Below are 7363 nucleotides of genomic sequence, written 5' to 3' on the forward strand. Positions count from 1 at the left end.
AACAATCCTATAAAAATCCTAAAGCAGTGCCATCCCTAAATAAATACAAAAGCAACGGATTACATCTGGCTTCCTTTTGGCTAAATGTACCCTCGTAGAGATCCAAAAGCAATGCAATGCAATCCCCAAATAAACCTTTTGAAATCCAAAAGCAATTAATGTAGTCACCAAATAATACTTTACAAATCAAAACAACAAAGCAATCCCAAAAATATTCTTTAACAATATAGGCATTGTTTCGGTTTATGAGCTGGAAATAAATTTAGGAGTTTTAACAAAAATAATGTTTACTATAATCCTGAAAAGAAATGCTTAAAAACACATTTGGTGCACCTTGTTGAATTGGGCTTTAATAGCGTCACTGTGGCTTAATTGCTGCCCATTTCAGAGAGTTGCATTTTGAATTGCCTTTAGAACAATAGTGATGACTAATTAGGTCACAGTCATTTAGGTAAAATGGCCATGAAAGTCAAGACCATGTAATGGCATATAAACTATATTTAAAAAGAAGCGACACGTTTTTTTTCCCCGACTATATTTATTAAAAAGAGGCAGAGGTTCAATCGGACACTGTGTACATAGCACAAAAACACAACTGTAGCAATCCCAAACACGGGTGCTTCACAATTTAAAAATAAAGGGTGAGAGGGGACCCAGAACCAGTCAGGTTCGGTCCAGCCCAGGGAGCAAGGGTGATAGGGGACACGGAACCAGTCCAGGGGTGTCACACGAGTATACAGGCCCAGCCTAGGGAGCAAGCGAGTCCGGTGGGGACCAGCCCAGGGAGCAAGGTTGAGAGGGGAAAGAGAACCAGTCCAGGGAGTCACACTAGTATCCAGGACGAGGCAAAAGAGCAAGGGAATGTGGAACTACACTTGTGTAGAAAAGACGAGGTTTGGCTCCTTCTTCATCCGGTAGTTCCCAATTTTGTGTTGGAGGGCTTTTCTGCACTCGGATGCAGAGAGTACTGGAAAGCCCATTTCCCTGGCTTTAACATGGATACATTCTGAAACGCAAAAAAGATTTGTGTAAAAAGTTTGAAAAGAGCAAGCAAAGTACTTTTTGGTTGACACATGGCTGTGAGAAATAAAGCATAGGCAATTTTCACTGTACACCCTCTAATGTGCTTTCGTAATTCGAATTACTACATTTCTCAAAGCTGTAAATCTGGTTGAAACCATGGCAATTCCTTAGAATTTAATATAGATTAGTGTCACTTCCCCAGGAAGTGGCTCTCCGTTTATCTTCTTTCCATAATTGGTATATTGTGAAGAAATTACCAATCTCGTGTTTCCCCCATGGACAGTGCATTGGTAAAGGAGCCATACAAGCAAAACAAATACACAGGGTTTGAAATTGAGCGGAGCTGGGGGCTATTTAGCCCTGTTTGTAGCCTTGAAGAGCCTGGTTAGCTTTACACCATGCTTACCAGGAGCTAAATTTGGCTCCCGGGCCAACTGATGCCGATATTATATACCTATGGGAATTTAACTATGTGCGTGCTTGCTTTTGTAACAATCTAAAAAAATAACATAGGACACCACTATGACATTTGAAGCTTAACGGGTCATAAGTAATGGACAAAGCAATATGTTTGCATGTGGGCATATAATGAGTGATGGACAATAACCGGTTAATACATGAGCCACAGTATTTGAGCTACCTTTTCCCACCCTCTGACACAGTCGTCTAGAAGCCCTATGGCTTCATAGGAATGTTGGGGAGGAGGGTTTGAGATTGGGGTGGAGACACAGAAGCCTACAACCGATAGTATTTGGATAGAGAAAAAGCATTTATTTATTTCATAAGGGCACAAACCAACTTTTGGTTAACTCCAATGGCACTTACCTCTGATGCAGTTGATGGACCAGGGTTGGGATTTGTATCGGGAAAACTTTTTCTGTGGCTCCTGTCCGCCTCCTCTATATCCACTGAACGGCCAGTTCCAAGCAGTGCTCAACTGCTACCTGCTGACAGGAATCCACTGTGTCCCAGTATGCTGAAATAATAGCACAAATATTAATATTACACATTTTAATACAGTACGCATTCTAATGACAATTACCAAGACCCGGAACCAGCGCAGGGAGCCAGATGGGTACCCAGACACAGCCCAGCAAGTAAGGAAGTTTGTTAGGAACCCACCCATGGAAGTGTCTCGGGCAGGTGCCAGTCTTACCTGAACTTCTGAAATGGTGAACACCTAGGCACACAAAGCCAGTAGGCGTTTGGTTATTTGCCGAAATATTGACTGCCCATGGTCATTTTAATCCCTATGGCCATTTACACCCAGATCCTGCCCCTCCCAAAATACCTCCTTATGGGAACTTTGAGCTCACTTTAATCAAGCCTTATCAGACTTTGCGCTTAAAGTGCCTGCGCTTAAAGTGCCTGCCTGTGATTTTCAAAGCAGTATTCTAAGAGTTAATTACTTAATTGGAGTTGTAAACCCACTACTGCTGTGATAAAAAAAAATGTCTTAACCAGGTCTGCCTTCAGCCACAAAGCAGTTCAACGAAGCAACTGAACAAGTCTGGAAGTGTTAAGATGAAAAAAGTAGGATATACCCTAAAGTATGGGTGCATAACATAAGGCCCGCGGGCCAGTTGCGGCCAGCCATGCCGTTTTGTCCGGCCCGCCAGCAACAAAGACTTTCCTAATGGAGGGCGGCCGGCAAGCAGCATCGGCCCCCTCCATTAGGAAAGTCTTTGTTGTCTTCCGAGCGTGTGTGTTTGTTGGATCTTTGTGCTGCTTGTATGTTGAGATCCGGGGGTGGGGTGTGTGTCGGGTCTGCCTGAATGTTTGTTTTTGTGTGCAAGTCCAGTGTATGTTGAGATGCGGGGTTGGGGTGTGTGTCGCGTCTGCCTGAACGTGTTTGTGTGCAAGTTCAGTGTATGTTGAGATGCGGGGTTGGGGTGTGTGTCGGGTCTGACTGAATGCGTTTGTGTGCAAGTGCAGTGTGTGTCGAGATGCGGAGGGGGTGTGTGTGTCGGGTCTGACTGAATGTGTTTGTGTGCAAGTTCAGTGTATGTTGAGATGCAGCGGTGGGGTGTGTGTCGGGTCTGCCTGAATGTGTTTGTGTGCAAGTGCAGTGTGTGTTGAGATGCGGAGGGGGAGTGTGTGTCGCGACTGCCTGAATGTGCTTGCGAGTTTGTATGGTGAGTTGGGGGTCTGTATGCTTGTGAGTTTGTGTGCTGAGTTGGGGGTGGGAGTTCGGGTCTGTATGGGTGCATAGTGTATTGGTGTATGCTTGTGGGTTTGTGTGCTGAGTTGGGGGGTGGGGGGGTTCGAGTCTGTATGGGTGCATAGTGTATTGGTGTATGCTTGTGAGTTTGTGTGCCGAGTTGGGGGGTGGGGAGTTCGGGTCTGTATGGGTGCATAGTGTATTGGTGTATGCTTGTGAGTTTGTGTGCCGAGTTGGGTGTGGGGGGGTTTGGGTCTGTATGAGTATGTATGCATGGTGCATGCTTGGTGGCATGGGGCATAGTGTTTGGTTGAGGGGTGGGTGTCATGCGGCATAGTGTTTGGTTGGGGGTGGGGGGGCCATGGGGCATAGTGTTTGGTTGAGGGGTGGGGGAGCCATGGGGCATAGTGTTTGGTTGAGCGCCATGGGGCATAGTGTTTGGTTGAGGGGTGGGGCCAAGCCTCCCGCCACGCCTGCTGCGCCTACCGCCCCGCCCACATTTACTTTTCAGCCCACTATAGCCATCATGTAAGGTACTTTTGGCCAACTGTCAAAATCAGTTGTGCACCCCTGCCCTAAAGAATAACCATTTTACTCAAATGTATGTTGCTTTATAACTACTTCTGCTGTTCAAATCCAACATTGTGCTTTTGTCAGGCTGATCCAACAAACTGAGCCAGGATAATAATAATAATAATTTAGCATTTATATAGTGCTACGAACCCTCAGGTATCCGAGTGCTGCTTATTATTACCCACGGTGTGTGGTGCTCATTTATCGACCTCGGAAGGATAAAAGGCTGAGTTTGGGGCTGCCGGGATTCGAACCTGCGTCAGCAGGCTCTGCACAGATGTCAAAGCGACTGCGGTTTGATCAATCATCTCCACCAGCTTTTCAGAGGTGCTGGGCATTCAGTGGAATGGACCTGGTCGTGAAATGGCACCATCAATGTGCAACCGCATTCATGTGCCATCGTTCAGGCCATTTGCCAAAAAAAATTGCAAAGACGAAAGCAAACCAGCCATTGCTAAGTGCTGAAGACAGACATGTTTACATTCCAGTGGTTGCGAATGTGCATGTTCCATGCCACAGGGGGGGGTCTTGCAACAGCCGATTAAGGAAAGCAGAAGGCAATATTTCTAAGGCATCTGGCAAGGGAGAGGCAGCCATGAATGTAGAGCATCAACAGGGAAGGGAAAGATGATTCAAGGGGAGATGGACCACCACGGCGCCTGCCCATTTTGCCCCATTTATCTATGGGGGCGCACTCCCAACACCCACAATTACTTAATTTTCCCCTACCCCAAACCCCATAACAAAAATGCAGCAAAAAAACCTGGCAAAACGGCCTTTCACCAAATGCAGTGAAACAGCTGTGACCAACTACACCCAGATGATGGCACACGATGTAGAGCTAATGTGTACTGTGTGAAACGCCTCAGGTTATCCTTGTGGCTATCTTTCCAAACCACCCCCCCCCCACTTATTGTCCCATTCAAGTGCAGGCTCCCAAGTTAGACCTGGGGAAAAAGGGGCTACATATGCACGAACTTTCTTAATCTGTATGAATTTCTTAGAGGACAGCCAAATGCGGGTAAATTGAAAGGGATGTGGTCGTTTTGAACACAGTCGTGGCCTCAGTGAGCTTTCAAAATGCACAGTTGGGTCAACATATTCATTAAATTAGCTCCCCCCCCCCCCCCATCGAACCCCACAGATGCTGCTCTAACTGCACAGCTTCCAAAGTAGGATTTACGACTGTAGGCTCCTTTTCTTTGAGGTGCCACCCATGCGTCATGTCCTATACATTGGCCCCTCCCGAAAACTCAGCTGGTTTTGTGATAAAGTGCAGTTGTGCCAGTAAATCAATTGCAGTAGGTCTAGGCGCGCCCACTGCACCCCTTCCCTCCCACACTGCCTATGATACACATACACCCAATCCCAGCTCCGAGTACAATTGCAGCTGCATGGTACGTTGATGTGTTTTGGACTGAAACTCCCAAAAGCCATAGCTGGCATATATGACGCTGGATCATTGAAGTCGTATGAAAACAATGGAGCACAATGTTGCAGACACGTGTGTATATTATATGTTCTCCTGTAAAGCTCTAGCCTGCTTGAATATCACTTTTAAAGCAGGTTAGAGCTGCGCCGTGTGAAAGTAATGAAATGTGCCAGCAGCCTGTTATCCAGGGAAGGAAAACATCCCGGTGTCCTGCAGATAAACGCACTGTGCCGGCCTTTAGCAGGAGAACATATGATATACACCAAGGGTCTGCAACAGTGCTCACTGCTTGGAGGCTCACGGAGAAATGGCGTCGCTGGTCCAAGGAGGCGGATGGGGGCGCTGGACGTGGGGAGCGCGCACTACAAAGGCAGAGTCTGCCTCATAAATCAACACAACCTGTCTGACTCCCGAGAGACACACTCCTCACTTTGCAAAAGGCTCACTCTGAAATAAAGCCTAAAACGTGTACATCAGCTCCTTACCCAATGATTCTGGCTTTGTTTATCGATCCCAGCAGCATGATCCACGCTCGAATCTCGTCCTCCATTGCTCAGCTGGTGTCCAGTGTTCCCAGGTGGAAGGAAAAAACGCGCTGCATCGCCGTACGAAAAAAGCCCAAAACAAGCTGACCCACCCAAATTAACCGAAAAAAGCAAGCGCACATGTAAACGCCATGAGTGGGTTTCAAAAGTAAGAAACAGCACAATTCAGAAACATAGAGAAAACACACATATACTAAGTTAAAATAAAAAGTAGTGTTAGTGGCTTGTTTTTACTGAGAAAGAAGTCAGTAAAAAAATCCCAAAAACTCCTGCAGCCCAAGACAAACAAATCGTTGCTTGGAAAAAAACCCCCAAATCCAAAATAAATGGAAAAAAAATCTGAAGCTTGAAAACTTTTAAATAAAGACACAATTCTCTCAGGTGTCACTTTGAACATTTCTCAAAACTGCCATTTTCTAATTTCTGAGCATTTCTCAAAACTCTGCCATTTCTGACTTACAAAAGTGTCTTTATGCTTTCAGTAAATCAGAAAAGTGGCACAGCCATCTGGGAAATGTGCAGCTTACATAGGAAAGACTTGCACAATAGATGTTAACGATACCTCACAGGCACCGTATTTTAACTCCTTTTCGCGCTCTGCAAGGAGAATCCCCAGGCAGTGCCTGTCCTGCACTCCTCAGAGGCACTATGGCCATTGTCAGGCCATATTAGGGACACTGGAAGCTTTGATGTCTGTACCCCCACATTCTTAATGTCACAGAATACGGTGCTTTTAGGAAAAGTGTTGTTCCACCAAGGAACAATACTTTTCCAATTTTACATGGACTTCAGAATTGGGCCCATGTTTCGGTAAAGTGAAAAGCAGTTTACATTTTAAAAATGGAGCACCTGCAGCCCAGCAGGTCTGCCAAGGCAACCTGACCCGAGATGAAAGCTACATGGAGACAGCCCAGTGAGGGAACTGCAAAGCCCTCCACCAATGGTCCCATGCCCTGACCTGCACGATTTCATATGAAGAGAGCCATGTCTACATTGCCAGGATGCTGCCAGGCCTGGACTGGCCTACAGGGCAATGCCTATATATTTTTTTATTTGTATTCCGGGATTTGTAGCGCCATTACAACGGCAAGACTACAAGTCCCAGAATGCAAACATAAAATTAGGACAGTTACACGTTTTCAACGATCTGTGTGTCCCGGATACGCATTTTTATTACACAGTGCTGTGTGTGTGCGTGTGTGTGTGTGTGTGTGTATATATATATATATATATATATTCATTCAATAAAAAACATTGTTAAGGGGACGTTATGGTTAATTTCCTATGGGTTTAGCAACTTAACCATAACTACATGGCCGCTACAGCAGGCCATGATATATATATATATATATATATATATATATATATATATATATATATATATATATATATATTGTGGTCGTACGCCATTTCAGGAAATCAGCCCATCAAACAACAGCAAGTTCGTTCACTTATCCAGTATATATATAATTTGATGTACAGGGTACAAATGGGGACAATGGTTATATGTTGCACAAGCGAAAACAGTAAGACTGGCTGTGTATGCATTTCAAATAGTGTTTTAATAGTCATAGTGCTGAACGTATTTAGAAGCTGCCATTTGCTGGACACATGAGTATGGTGTGCACG

The 7363-nt window shown here is 45.3% G+C and overlaps 1 long non-coding RNA gene across 1 annotated transcript; it reads right to left on the minus strand.

The window, feature by feature from the left end:
* Positions 1-537: 537 nt before the first annotated feature.
* Positions 538-5804, minus strand: LOC138498071 (uncharacterized). The gene is made up of 3 exons (XR_011278692.1): positions 5675-5804; positions 1849-1999; positions 538-1006 (listed from the first exon to the last, which is right to left on the minus strand). It is a non-coding gene; the product is annotated as an uncharacterized lncRNA (long non-coding RNA).
* Positions 5805-7363: the final 1559 nt, after the last annotated feature.

This window comes from Ambystoma mexicanum, chromosome 5q, assembly GCF_040938575.1.
Source record: "Ambystoma mexicanum isolate Mex_15411 chromosome 5q, UKY_AmexF1_1, whole genome shotgun sequence".
Lineage (NCBI taxonomy): Eukaryota > Metazoa > Chordata > Amphibia > Caudata > Ambystomatidae > Ambystoma > Ambystoma mexicanum.